Raw genomic sequence first — 15,187 nt, forward strand, 5'->3', positions numbered from 1 at the left:
TTGCTGTGATGTCACTTCCGTTTTGAAAAAGTCCCGGCCAAGCCACCGCGCCCGGAATTCTTAAGTGCGCATGCGGTAATACCGGGCGTGGTTTCTTGTGGCAAAGGGGCGGGGCTCTGTCTTAGTCAAATTTCATTGTTTTGGTACTGAGAAAGCGGTGGAAACGTTGGAGTGTGCGAGGGGCGAGAAAGTTCTAAGGGGTGTGTGGATAAGCTCTGTATGTGTGTATTTATGTACAAAAAATTGTGGAAGATAATACGATAAACGTCAGCAGTGATTGTCTCTTGGATTGTAGAATTATAAGTGATTTTTATTTTCTTTTTAGATTTTTCCACAATAAACATTTTCATAAAAAAGAAATGAGAATAGCTAAAACACTTACAGAATATTTACTATGTTCCAAGTATTGCTAAGTTCTTTTCCATGTATTACATTAATCCCCACAGCAACCCCCGCAAAAGTTACCATTACTATCGCCATCTGGATGAGGACACTGAGGCACAGAGGGGTAGCAAGGTCATAGAGACAGTTAATAACTGAGCCAAGTTCATAACGTAGGCAGTGGCTCCAGGGTCCTTAGGAAAGTAGGTCTTGGGTTTACCAGAAACCTTTCTTCTCGTGTCTGCTTGTGGAAATACTACTCTTAAATGCGCTTGTAATTATTTCCTCTAGATAATGTTCCCTAAATATCACCTCCTATATGAAGCCCTCCTGGATTGCCCATCCTCCTTAGTAGATATTTGCTCCTTCCATAGAAACACCTTCTACTTGCAACAGAGTTGTAGTTGTACCATAACGTAGGTTCAATTGTCTTTTTTTTAACCACTAAAAGTTTTTCATGGGCTTAAACAGAAACTCTGCACCCATTAAGCAATAACTACCCATTCTCTCTCCCCAGTCTTTCCCAACCTCTTGTCTACTTACTGTCTCTATGAATTTCCTATTCTAGATATGTCATATAAGTTGCAATATCCAATATTGGTCCTTTTGTGTCTGGCTAATTTCACTTAGCATACCACTTTCAAGGTTCATGTGGAAGCATGTATCAGAACTTCATTATGGCTGAATAATATTTTGTTGTAGGTCCATGCCACATTTTGTTTATCCATTTTTCTGTTGATGGACGCTTGGGTTGTTTCCACCCTTTGGGTGTTGTGAATAATGACTGCTGCGGTGCACATTAACGTACACGGATATATTTGAGTCCCTCTTTTCAGTTCCTTTGGGTATATGCATATACCTAAGAGTGAAATTGCTGGGAAATAGGAAAATTCTATGTTTACGTGTTTGAGGAACCACTTGTCGGGGGCTCCACCCGCAGAGCCCTCCAGGCCAGCCACAGATGAGAGTAAGTCTACAAAGACATGATCTGCTTAGGGAGGAAAGGTAGCCAATCTCTCAAAGGAGAAGGGCTTTGAGCCTGTTCCTCAATGGGCTTTTATTGGGTTCAGTTTTGTTCAGGAATACAGGTAAAGCTCATCAATCATTGTCAGGCAGTAAGGATCAAACAATAGATAACATTCAAAGAACTATGAGGGCTTATTCTGAGTCAGGGTCAGTTAGCTCAAGGGCCAGGAAACTCTGGGAAACCAACTCATTTTATGACTGGACCCTTATCACAAAATTGAGAGCATTCTTAGCAAAGCAGGTTTCACAGGATTTTACGCATTCTTTCTTAGGCCTGATCACCCCAGGGAACTGCCTGTTCCTGCCCAGGGCTGCACCACCCTCTGACATTGTTTCAGGCTTAAGTCAGGTAGGGGAAGTAACGAAGCCAAGAGATTAGGAGACTTCTTGCCGACAGAATGAGGACTCAGGCTAGGTCAAAGCCAAGGAGTGAGGGTCCATCACCCCCTTTTTCTATAGCCCCCCAAGTCCTTCCCTGATGGCTCTAACGTGACCATGCCTGTCTTAGGTCGACTCTCCCTTGAGGAATCTTACTCTTCGTTGGCTAACCAGTGATCCGCCTGGGGCCAAGCAGGGTGAAGTAAAGAGGGCAGAGGGCACGCCCAAGCTAGGAAGATAAGCTTTGTCTTGTTAGGGGCTTATGGTCCCAAGGTCTTCTACTCAGCCTCAGCCATGGGGGGTTTTCAGCTTCTGAAATCAGTCAGGGCGGTTTCCCAACATCTCCCCCTTTTTTGTTTGTGAATGCAATTGTAGTTGTTAAGCCTGTGAAACCTACTATTTACTGTTCCCGAATGTGATCTCAAGAAAATAACCTCCACATACATCGTAAAACACAAATAAGGAGAAAGACAAGGAGGCACCCAAGGGCTGCCATGACCCAAACTCGTAAATTCGGTCCATCGAACCAGTTCTTATGTAGATGATCGTGGAGGGTCTGGAATACTTTCTGTTCAGTAAAGTGTTTGATGTCACTGAACTGCTGGTGAAGCTCAAGCTGGAGCTGATCAGTCTGTCCTTTGAGATGGATAGAGAACATGCCCTGCAGGTGATGACGAATATCTGCCCCAGAATGCTGACTGGAATTCCACCTCAGGGGGATGACACACAGCTTAGAGAGGTCTGGATGGGGGAAGTCCAATGGAGCAGAGGTGGGTCTCAACTGGAGAAGCCTTTTCTATGATATGGCTTCACCCTATTCCCTGGCAGCTCCAAAGGTCCTTCTGGAGAGGAAACGCAAGCATACCCTCTTCCCCAAGTTAATAGTTCAACCGGGCCTTTCTATCTTCCTTCCCCAACAGGTCTCTGTACAAGACCAAGGGGTGTGGGCCTGCAGGCCTGTTTTGCACAACGTGTTTGTCTATGGGTGACTGTAAATTATCATCATAGGTCAAAAAATTGTATGTATATATTGCTAGCATGGTTAAATTCCTGGGGGATGTTTCCTGTGCATATACCTAAGAGTGAAATTGCTGGGAAATAGGACAATTCTATGTTTACCTTTTTAAGGAACCACCAGACTGCTTTCCACAATGACTGCACTATTTTACATTCCCACTAGTAAGGTATGAAGGTTCCAATTTCTGCACGCCCTTACCAATACTTATTATTTTCCTTTTTTTAAAATTATAGCCTCCGATCTATTTTAATGGTGGTTGTGATGGTGGCAAATTTCATACCCTGGACTCAGACCCAGATTCTTGTGAATGAAGAACACCTACTGCCACTTCACTGAGTGTTATTTCCTAGACCAGCAATTTTCAACCTTTTTTTATCTCATGGCACACATAAACCAATGATGAGAATTCTGCAACACACCAAAAAAAAATTTTTTTTGTTGACCTGACCAAAAATTAGGTATAATTTTGATTGATTTACAAAGAATAACAGTAGTAATTACCTACCCTTTTTACTCCACAGTGACTTTTTGAAAAATCAGGTGCCTATACTTGTATATAAGGATTTCTGGTAACAAGAATTAACCAATCAGATGCAACCTTATTATGCAATGTGCCCAATAAGATGCAACTCTATTGTATGACCTGTCTATTTATGGTTTATGGTACAGCATTCACACCTGGAGGCTATTGGTGTGTTGGCTGTTGTCATTTTTTAATTTGACAATCTAAAGGAAAAGAGGTCAGTGCCCCTGACTAGTCAGGTATTGCATGTTTTGAGAATTTTTGCAGCACACCGGCTGAAAAGAGCCAGACATTCAGTTCATGTCTGGCTCTCTCCCATCCCCAGGTTTCGGCTCAGATGGCATCTCTTTGGAGAGTCCTTCTCTGAGCAGCCTATAAACCAGCAGTGCCCATCTCGCAGTCACTCTCGATCTCATTCCTATTTATTTCCTCGTGGCATTTAGCACTCTTTGAGATCATTATATTTACTTATTTGGTGAACTTTTTTTATAGTCTGTGGTACTGGATGTGCGCTCCAAAGTGGTGAGGGCCTCGTCTGTCTTGTTCACTGCTATATCCCCAGTGCTTACTTAATACAGTGCTTGGCACATAGTAGGCGTTCAGTAAATACTAGATGAATGAACAGGGGAATGAATGTCTTTCTGTGTTTTTGAATCATTTTCAGGTGTATGTCAAGTCTGTATGTCAGTGTTTGCTCACTCAAATAGACCTATGTCAACTCTGGCTCCCTCTAGCCTTACCTGAGATCTCGAGGGCAAGGACCACGTCCAACTCATCCTGTACTTGGAGCAGTACTGCAAGTGCACTTCCTGTAGTGAAGGACCAGGGTGTGAAATTTCCAATCCGTTGCAGACTGGTACTTTTGTTAGAATGCAGTAAAAATGTGGCAATGTCATTTTGCTAGAAAATTTCCCAAAAGCTTATTCTCAATTTCTGTACTTACATTGTCCTGCACAGGTAATAACCAGCTTACAAATGGGCACTCGTTGCAATCTGCGTAGACTTGAAAGAGTCTTTGCCATCAGGACTATAAGGAATTAGGGATTCTTTCCATCTTTTTACAGTTTCCTTCTTTCCATTTAAATCCTTGATCCATTTGGCATTTTCCAAGTATAAGATATGAAGTAAGGATTTAACTTTATTTTTTATTCCACAAAGGCTATATAGTTGTCTCAAACCATTTATTGAATGAAATCCATTTATTTTCACCAATTTGAAATGCTTTATTGAATAATAAATGCTTACATGTGTTTAGGTCTATCTGGGAATTTCTCTTGTCTTCCACTAATTTGTGGAATTAGGCACTTGTATCTAAGAGTTTTAATTAGTAAGCCTTTATAGTATGTTTACTACTTGGTCAGGCATTTTTAGAAATATTTTCTTGTTAACTTTTCCATAAGAATTTTAGACATGGCCCTGGCCCATGTGGCTCAGTTGATTAGAGTGTTGTCCCATAAACTAAAAGGTCATGGGTCCGATTGCCAGTCAGGGTACATGCCTAGGCTGAGGGTTGGTCCTGGTCCAGTGTGTGTGAGAGGTGATATTTCTCTCTCATCAATGTTTCTCTTTCTCTCTCCCTTCCCCTCGTTCTCCAAAACTGGGGTGTCAAACTCATTTTCACCAGGGGCCACATCAGCCTCACTGTTGCCTTTAAAGGGCCAAATGTAATTTTAGGACTGTATAAATGTAACTACTCCTTAACTAGGAGCCAGGAGCTCGGCACTGCTGCGGGGTAGAAACAAGGTGCCAGGCTGGATAAAACAAGGTGGAGGGCTGGATTCGGCCCATGGGCCTGGTGTTTGTCACCTGTGGGCTAAAATCAATAAGCATGTCCTAGAATAAATCTGGTTGCATTTCCACTTGTAAACTAAAGAGACAGATAAAAAGCTATATGGATAAATAAAATTAAAAAAAAGAATTTTAGACATGGTTCATCTAATTCCAAAACAAAATCCTGTTTGTGTTTTTATTGTGATCTCATCAAATGTCTATCTTAATGAGGCAGAGTCCTGCTAGGCAAGAACATAGCTTATGTTTCTATTTCTTCAAGTCTTTTTCTGCATCTTTTGTAGACTTAAATTTTTTTCTTCACACAGTTATTGTGCATCATTACTGTAAAGTTTATTCCTAGGAATTTTTTAATTGCTTTTTAAGTGGGATCTTTTACTATATCTTTTTTTTTCCCCATTATATCTTGTAACTGCTGTCACCCTAAGATGCTGGAACAGCCTTACGGAAGCAGTCTACCTCAAATAATCTTGAGGATCACTCATCTAGACTAGCAAGTAGTTCTCAACCTTGTTTCCCCTTGCAATGCATAGTATTGGTGAACTTGACATACACCAATCAATCCGACAGGTGTTCCTTGTTTTTTAGGGGCTCCAGCAAAGATAGGAGAGGCTGCGGTTCATCAGCAGTTAATGGACATTCATGTGTACTAGGCCCTGTATAGGGGCCAGAGACACCAGGGTGACTAAGATAGCGTGAGTGCCCGCCCCCGTGGAAATTGATCACATACGCCCAGTCAAACAGAGCCAATGCAACAGACAGTTGAATAATTATTGTATAAGGGTGCAAAGTTGTGCGAAGAGCTGTGAGTGGAAAAGAAACCATTTGTGAGGTGTTAATAGCCACTAAAAGCTATACCCAAAGCTTCAATTGCCTCCCAAATGATATTCACATGTTGTGCCTCCAGCCGTGCCTTTCCTCTGAGCTCCAGACCTACCACTTCCGCTCCCCCATCAGAAAGTAGAGTCTAATTCCCCTGCCCTTGGATCTGGACAGGCTTGTGTCTTATTTGTAGCCAATAAATCACAGGGGACAGGGCTCTGTGTGACGTCCAACACTGTGTCACATAAGGCAATGCAATGTGGCTCTGCCTTACTCTTTGGGATACTCACTCTTGAAGTCTTCAGCTGCCATTCCACTGCGGCTACTTCTCGTGTAACTATTCTGATTGACAACTGGAGGGCCCTGAGGCTGCCATGCTGGGAGGAAGCTCAAAGTAGCCCATGCAGAGGCCACAGGGACAGACTCAAAGGCACCCAGTCAGCGCCTAGGGGCTCTATTGTCCAGGGGTCCAGCCCTACGTTACAGACCTCAAGTTAGAAGAACCTAGCCAAACTCTTTCTGAATTCCTGACCCCCATCTATATGAGATAATAAAATGATTGCTGTTCTTTAAGCCACTAAATTTGGGAGTGATGTTTTATAGCAAAAGTAACTGGAGCCCGGGCCACATGCCGTCCTGCCAGAGGGGTTTGCACAGTCCAGCCTGGACTACTTAGGACACTTCCCGCTTTTGCCCAGTTACCACCTTCGTAGCGTTTTTTTAAAAAATATATTTTATTTATTTATTTATTTATTTTTAGTAATTGAAAGCAGAACTTCTAGTTAGCAATAGCTCTGAGGCAATGCGGTTTGGGTTTTGATCGGTTTGTGGCTTATGGTCAAGGGGCCTTGCTGGATGGCCCATCTCTGCCTCACCAGAAAAAGTAGAGAGAAGCTAAATTCCCTTCTACCTCAGGCCAGAATAATGTCCTCTTATGTCAGTCTCCTCTAATTTGAATTCTTCTCAGGTAGATCTTTACATTTTACATCTTTCAGAAAGGGTTTTCTGACCACCATCCTCTCCCCACCCAGGAAAGGATGAGATGCCCTTTCTTGAAGTATCCCCAGAATTCCGTAAACCTCTATCATTGCTCTCACCACATTATGCCTCTGCCTCCTAACCTCCCTCTCTAGTTAGTCAGGCCCTCGAGTGCAGGGACACTTTGTTATTCATCTTTTGGTCCCTCTGCCTAGTACAGTGCCTGGCATACAGTAGATGTTTCAAAAACGATGGTGAATGAATAAATGAATTTAAGGATGGTAGTTCTCTGCTTATCTCCACAGGAGACAACTTCATAGTAGTCACCACTGACATCACTGCCAAGCCCCTCTCAAAATCTTTTTCTTCTTATTTTTTAAAAGGTTTTATGTACTTATTTTTAGAGAGAGGGGAAGGGAAGGAGAAAGAGAGGGAGAGAAATATCAATGTGTGATTGCCTCTCATGTGCCCCCTACCTACTGGGGACCTGGCCTGCAACCCAGGTATGTGCTCTGACTGGGAATCAAACCAGCAACTCTTTGGTTTGTAGGCTGGTACTCAATCCACTGAGCCACACCAGCCAGGGCCACCTTCATAGCCTTTACATCTTTGCTACAGCTACATGCTTCAGAATGTTATTAAAGCCCCCCATGATACCATGTACCTTTTCTTCCTGCATTTATCACAACTGCATTTGGAAGCTCTCTGTCTTTCTGACAAGTTTTCAACTCCATAGACCAGCCTTCGGCCCACGCAGTTATGCAGTAGACCAGGCATTGCAAACTTGCCTGTCAACAAACAGGAAAGTAACGTAAATGAGAGATGTGGGCAGAGTGGGGACTGTGGTGAAACGAAAAGAATGTCCATCTCCAGGGAGCAACTACCACTCACAGGCTCTGTGCAGCTAAATCTGCCTCACTTTTATTTATTTTTTCAAAGACTTTATTTGTTTATTTTTAGAGAGAGGGGAAGGGAGGGAGAAAGAGAGGGAGAGAAGCATCGATGGGCAAGAGAAGCATCGATGGGCTGCCCCTCACACGCCCCCAACCAGGGACCTGGCCTGCAACCCAGGCACGTGCCCTGACCAGGAATTGAACAGGCGACCTTTTTATTCGTGGTGCCCAGCCCACTGAGCCACACCAGTCAGGGCTGCCTCATTTTTAAAGAGATGTTACAAACTCAGATTATTAGGTAACTGTTAGAGTGGTAGCAACTAATTAAAACTAAAAACACAGAAGAAAAAGAGAGGAAAGAAAAACAACAATCTGAAGATTTAATACTTCTTGTTTTTTAAAATGGCTCTGAACTCTCACTTTGTATAACTAAGGAATAGTAGTTAGAGGCATAGTTTAGCCGTGGGTCTGGCTGGGGCTCAGAAGTGGGTCACTGAGATTTGTTTTTCTCTATTGTACATACAGACTACCAGTCATATTCTTTTCCGTGGGCATAAAGATTTCTTGACTCTTGCCAAATAATAAAAGAAGTATTTATTTTTCTTTAGGAAGAAGACAAAAGTAAGACACTGTGACTATTAAGTAAGTTATAGTTATCCTGTGTATTCCTTCCCAGAGGAAAAATTATATGTATTTGTAACAAGGAATGGGAACATGCAAATCTCATAAAAGCCCTGCGAGAAGTTGATTTTTATCTAAAAATTAATGTATCTATTAAAAATAGGAAAAGAAATGAGCTATAGAGCCATGGAAAGACATGGAGGAAGCCTCAATGCATATTACTAAGTGGGAGAAGCCAATCTTAAAAGACTATCCTGCCTCCGTCCAACTATGTATATGACGTCTTGGAAAAGGCGAAACTATGGGGACCGTTAAGAAGACCAGTGGTGGGGGTAAGGAGGGGAACAGAGTGCCGGGAGGATGCCTGGCCCTGGAACGACAGGTGATCGGTCACTAACAGTAGCAGATAGTAGCCTGGGCCGCCCAGAGCATCCCACTTAGGGCATCCCAACACCAAGGAGAGTCCTACCATTTTTCAGAAGGGGAAGATGAGACAGGGTATCAAGCTCTACTAATTCTTACGATTTCTGGGTAAGATAGGAAATCATTGTTCCCATTTAACTAAGGGGGAAACACAGGCCCAACTGTACCGAAGGCCAAGTCATAGAATGAAATCCAAAGTCTGGACTTGAAAAAAATAAATAGAGTGCTCTCCCCCTCAATGTATGGAATAAGGGAAGGAAGTTAAGACTGGAAGTCAAAGGCTCATCACCTGAGTCCTCATGGACGATAGTAAAATGGGTCAGAACACCACCTTCTATCTTTACACCTTTGAAGAAAGAGTACGATTGTGCAGGGACCCCAGCTTTGAGTTTAGGGGAACACCTCCGTGTTTGTTTCTTCACTAAGGTGAGCTGTGGGATCAGCCAGCTTGGAAGTTAGAAAGAAAAGAAATTTGCCTTCAGCAGAAGGCTGGATGATACCTAAATGTTGTTTAGTACTGTCTTGGGTGGGCGCTGAAGGACAGTGAAAGTCCTGCGACCGTTTTAGGTGTCCCAAGATTCAGTTGCAATGAATTTACAAGAAGCAAATTAAGGAGTCCCCGGAAATGAAGAGAGTCCTCTGTGGCTGAGACAAGGTCCCAAAGCATTGTTTGGAGAGGCCCCTCCAGTCACAGCACCTCATATTACGAACTTGTACAAATTAAACTATATTGCCTTGGAAAGAAAGAGCAACAGTTGGATTCAGAGAGAGGCAGAAAGAGAGAAAATAAACATTTCCAATAGTGGGTCAGCTGGTGTGGCTCAGTGGGTTGGGCGTTCTCTTGCAAGCTGAAGGTTCACTGGTTCGGTTCCCCGAGGGGCACATGTCTGGGTTGTGGGCCAGGTACCCGGTTGGGGGCGTGTGAGACACAGCTGGTCACACATGTTTCTCTCCCTCTCTTTCTTCCTCCCTTCCCCGCTCTCTAAAAATAAAAATAAATAAAATCTAAAAAAAAAAAAAAAGTGGGGAAGCAAGCGAGAGGAGGTCTGGAAGTCGGCGGTTCCTTCACTTAGTTTCCTGGGCCTCTCGCAAAGCTGCGTTATTCTTCGGGGTGTGATTCTAGAGGTCACAGACTCCCGGTCCCCAAACTCCAACATGCCATAGAAGATGGCTGCTAAAATACACTTAGTTTATCAAGAGCTGTGTGAAAGGAATAGTAATCTGGCGCTTCTTGCCTTTTTAACTCACTATAAACGTTACTGATTTTATTTTTGTGTTTTACCCCCGCTAGAACGGAAGCTCCATGAGGGCAGGGATTTTTGTCTGTCTCTTTACCACCACATTCTCAGCTCTGTGCACACACGGGAGGTGTTTAATAAACATTTACGAAAACAGGAATTGAGGGAAAGAGAAAAAGGTGGAACCGAGGTAGGGAAGAAAAAGCACGGAGAGGAAAACCGGAAGAACAAACAGGGGTGAGGAAAGAAGGAAAGCCCTGCCCCGCTCCTCCAGGGCTGCCCACGTCTCCTGGCTGAACTACAACTCCCAGCAGGCCCCAGGGCGGGACTAGGCGGCTCAAGCGGGACCAGGCCCCAGCCCGCTAGGCTCCCGGCGTGCCTTGCGAGCATATTTGCCGCCGCAGCGCCCGCCGGAACTTGTGGTCCGGCTTGCAGGCGGGGGGTGGGGCCGAGAAGGGAGGCGGGGGGGGACTGGGGGCGGGCACAGGCCCCTCGGGCGGGCACAGGCCCCTCCCCCGTCACTTCCTGCCGGGCTGCGGGCGCCGGAGCGGCTCTTCAGCGTTTGCGCCCGCGGCGGCGGTGTCTGGTTCACCTACCCCTTCCTCTGACCCCCAGCCGGGCGGCGCCCGCCTCTTTCGCGGCCACTCCGCCTCTTCCCTCCAGCCGTCCCTTCCTTCTTTCCCTTCTTCCTTCCTTCTTCTCCTCCTCGCCGCCGCCGCCCAGGACCGCCGGTCAAGGGACGAGTTCCGGGCAGCAGCCAGGTGAGGCGACCGGGCCGGGCCTGACGGAGCCCGCGCGGCGGGCGCCGCGGCCGCGGGGAGGTGGGCGGTGAGTGAGGGACTAGGCCTCGGCGGGACCGCGCACCCGGCCTCCTTCCGCGGGCCTTCTCTCCGCCCGCGGGGCCTCCCCGGAGGAGGTGGGTTCTCCCGCGCCCCCCGCGTCGGGGCGCCCCGCGGCCTGGACCCTGGTCGCTTCCAGTTCCTCCGCTCCTTGTTGGGGCCAGAAACAGGTGCCACGCCGCCTTTACTCATTCCTGCTTGCGCGCGGGGGTGCCGAAGCAGTTCCCGTGGCGGGGCCAGAGGGTCTGCGCTCCAAGTTCTTGAGGTCCGCAGCACCTAAATGTCCCCTGCGGTGTCTGTAGCATAGTAGTTCGGTGTACGCCCAGGTGCCCAAGGCGGGTACAAATCCCAGCTGTGCCTCTTTGGGCAAGTCACTTAAACTCTTTGTGTCTTGTTTGGGAAAACGGGCTAATGCCTTCCCTGCCTCTTAAGGCTGTTAAGGTTCGGTGAATTGGGGCGTGCAAAGCGCTTATCAAAGTGCCAGACCCACAGCGTGTCCCATTAAACCGTCTGCATAATTTATTAGCGTGATATTAAGCTATAACTTAGTGGGTAGAGTGGACAGAAGTTGACTTAACCTCCCCGTTGCGTTTCCTTGGCGGCCGAAATGTTCAGCGTTCTCGCTTCCAGATCCGGTTTATTGTTTTGGGTGGTTAATATCTGAAAGGGGTGTACGTTTAATTGGGACACTGTAAGTAGGCTGTCTGTAAAAGATGCTGTTATTTCCACCTCTGCTGAGCCAACCGCAAGATTTTCACCAGCTCACTCTTTTCCTGCCGTCATCCGGCTTCTTGTTGTCAGTCCATTCCTGGGAAAGTTACTGGCAGAAGCTTTGCTTGCGTTCAGCAAACCTTTTTGGAGCGCTTGCTGTTTGTCGGGCTCTGGAGGGGGGTGTACGAAGCTGGAAAATGTCTGTCCTTTCTTGCGCTACATCTTTAACTTCTAACTTTTTTTTTTTTTTCACTGCAGCTGTTCTTTTATTCCCTCCTCCTTGTTGGCCGACTTTCCTTTTAAGCCTTTGCCCCACCTCCGTGTCGCAGTATTGCTTATGTGGAAGTTTTCTTCTGTTCCGGTGAAGACGTGTGCTTCAGTCTGTTCTGCCCCTGTTCTCTAGTTGTGGGGACGTTTTTGAGGTCACTCTTCCCTTCTGCTTGTAGCTGTAATTGTTTAGAGGGTGATGGATGGTGGAAAGAGAGTTAAACTAGATTTTTTTTGGTTGATTTTGGGCTTTCAAGAATCGGTGTGCTTACCCAGTGTAAATTACATTGCTGCTTGTTGAAGTAAAAACTAAAAATACAGTCGGGTTGTTGAGGGAGCAGTTTCAGTCATCCTGGTGACAGGTGGGATTTATAAAGCAGCAACTTGAAGGATACTGCGTTTCTTTCAATTCTGTACTTAGTTGTTTAGGTGGACCCTTCATTAGGGACGTGCAACTCACGGAGGTTCAAATTTACAAAAGATTGAGAAGTATGTGTTCTGTTGAATGAGTCTCCTGTATTTTGGATTATTTTAGGTAAATTTTCCCAAACTGTTTTGATATACACCCATCTCAATAACACACATAATGCAAAGTGGCCTCCCTGTTTTTGACGTTTAGTTAGAATTTTCTGACACACGATCTTGCCATCATTTCTAGTTTAAAGTCTTTGTTTGGATGACTCTTTAAAAACACCCAAGCAAACAACTTTACAAGCAACAGAAGGCATAATAAAAAATTGTAATCTTTGGGAAATGTTTTAATATTGCAGTAGGTAACCTAATTTAAAGAAAAAAACTATTATGGAAATCATGCAAAAGCTGAGTAGTATAGAGAATCCCCATGTATTTATTGGTCACTCAGCTTTGACAATTGTCATCTTATAGCCAGGGTCAGTCTTGTTTCATGTAGTACCCCTCCCCCAGACTGGGTTATTTTGAAACAAATCCTAAACACACAATTTTACCAGATTGCCCCAGACTCTTAATTTGCCACCAAATTTACTTTTTAGTAGAGTCACAGTTCTCATTTTGATTGTTGGGCTTCTCATCCTTATACATGATCACTATACAGCAGGGAAAATGTGCAGCCAAATTAGCTCTTGATTCAGTGCTTACCCCCTTCAAAGTCATATAAAAAAATACTCGCTTGCTTCTTTGTGTACAAAGGCAACAATTCTTCAGCTATTAGTGACTATAGTTGAAAAGCATTCAGAAATACAGACATCCCTAATCCTATTTTGGTGGAGAGACCTAGCTATTAAACCACTTTTAATGGAGAATAACTGTGTCAGAGTTAAACAGCAGTTAATATTCATAATAACTTTCAAAGTTTCTGTATAGTTCCCATGTAAATATGCCGCTATCACCTTAGGTTAAGAATTAAGCAAAGGAGCCCTGACCAGCATGGCTCAGTTGGTTGTGCGACGTCCATAAACAGTAAGGTCACTGGTTCTCCTCCTGGTCAGAGCACATGCCTGGGTTGCAGGCCAGGTTCTTGGTTGGGGGCGTTTGAGAGGCAACCAATTGATGTCTCTCTGTCTTTTTCTCTCCCTTCCCCTCTCTCTAAAAATAAATAAATAAAATCTTTTCTTAAAAAGAATTAAACAAAGGACATTTGATTTCAAAACTCTTGTAGAATTATTTTCCAAAGACCGCCATCTCCCTGTCTGCTGTATTCACAAACAAATTTAGTAAGTATGAATTCATAGCATAGATGTTCATGTTTTCTTCTCTCTCCTCGAATGGAAGTTGACAGGAATATTGTTTGTCGTTATTACTTAATTTTCACATTTCTGGTCACGAACAGTTTCCAGCCTTTAGACCTGTCACATTGTTGTTTCAGTTGTGTAGGTTTATTTTGCGCTTGATCGGGTATAGTGAAAACGTGTGTTACGTTTCAGTTATTGCCACCTAAGAGATGGGGAAGGTTATCCATATATCTTAAAATTAACTTAGGGAAAGAAAACCAATTTGGTGTCTAAGAAAGGACACAAAATGTATTTTATTTAAAAAAAATGCTTAGAGCTAGCCCTGCCTGGTGTGGCTCAGTGGATTGAGTGTCGACCTGTGAACTGGAAGGTCACTGGTTTGATTCCCTGTCAGGGCACATGCCTAGATTTCGGGCCAGTTCCCCATTTGGGGGTGTGTGAGAGGCAACTGATTGATGTATCTCTTGCACATTGATGTTTCTCTCCATCTCGTTCTCCCTGTGTTCCCCTCTCTCTAAAAATAAGTAAATAAATCTTTTATTAAAATGAGGTTGTGCTAAAATGGGGACAACTGTAATTGAACAATAAAAAAATGCTTAGTGCTTCCCAGTAGGCTTCAAGTAAAACTTTTACGTTTTTGGAATTGTAACCCTAAAGACCGTACAATTTGTTCAGGCTAAATTGTTCTCTTTTGAAATTCATCCAGAAAACTCATACATACAGGTTATCTTAAGTTCAGAAATGTGCATGACTCATAGAATCCCCTCCCCTCCTCCAATTCTGAAGTCCAGTCGTCAACATTATTCTGGGTGTAATCATTAAACATGGCACTGTCGTGTGCTGCTGCATCCAGAGGCTCTCCCCATAAAACAATGAAGAAGAACTTAAGATAGGAGGCACAGAGTGGGGCTCAGCTTGCACGGCAACTTCCTTTGATGCCCTTTTACAGAATGGAGTGAGAGTGACATTTACCTGTATAAAGATGAAACTTTCATGAAAAAGGTTTTTTTTTTTGTGGGATGTCACGGGACCTTGTTTTTATTTTTACTGTTTTTTATTTATTGATTTTAGAGAGAGAGGAGAAAGGAGAGAAACATTGATTTGTTGTTTCACTTATTATTTGTGCATTCATTTGTTGATTTCTGTGTGTGCCCTGACCGGGGATTGAACCCACAACCTTGGCGCATTGGGTTTGATGCACTACAACTGCGCTACTTGGCCAGGGCCGGGACCTTGCTTTTGTGAACTTCCAAACTGGATCATCTTATTTGTTGTCCAACTTACTGACACAGAACTGCTCAATTTGGGGAAATGTAAACTCTTCCCCTCAAATGAGAACTTTTAGCATTGCTTTCTTTCTCTCATGGGATTTTGGAGCCTTCAGAAGTTTTTAGAAAATTTAATGACATTTTGGTTTTTACTATACCTATGACTGGTTGTTTTAAATTAACTTCTGGTGATGGAGACCTTTAGGGTTAATATGCTTCTGGTGTAATTTCCTACCTGAGCTCTTCCTTAAATAAAACTTTATCAAAGTCAAGACTATAGCATGTATGCTAGTCCCGAAAATAC

General features: G+C 44.1%; 1 protein-coding gene across 5 annotated transcripts in view; it reads left to right on the forward strand.

Moving 5' to 3' along the window:
* The first annotated feature begins 10,609 nt into the window (after positions 1-10,609).
* STAU1 (staufen double-stranded RNA binding protein 1) overlaps positions 10,610-15,187 on the forward strand; it is a 49,468-nt gene continuing 44,890 nt past the window's right edge. For 4 of the 5 annotated variants that reach the window (XM_053926323.2, XM_053926324.2, XM_053926326.2 and 1 more), the window contains exon 1: positions 10,713-10,850. The gene's annotated coding sequence lies outside the window, so the exon portion shown is untranslated. Of the gene's footprint in view, positions 10,851-15,187 lie in introns of all 5 variants that reach the window. The other variant, XM_053926327.2, reaches the window with a different exon arrangement.

The sequence above is a fragment of the Desmodus rotundus genome, chromosome 6, assembly GCF_022682495.2.
Source record: "Desmodus rotundus isolate HL8 chromosome 6, HLdesRot8A.1, whole genome shotgun sequence".
In the NCBI taxonomy this organism is placed as follows: domain Eukaryota; kingdom Metazoa; phylum Chordata; class Mammalia; order Chiroptera; family Phyllostomidae; genus Desmodus; species Desmodus rotundus.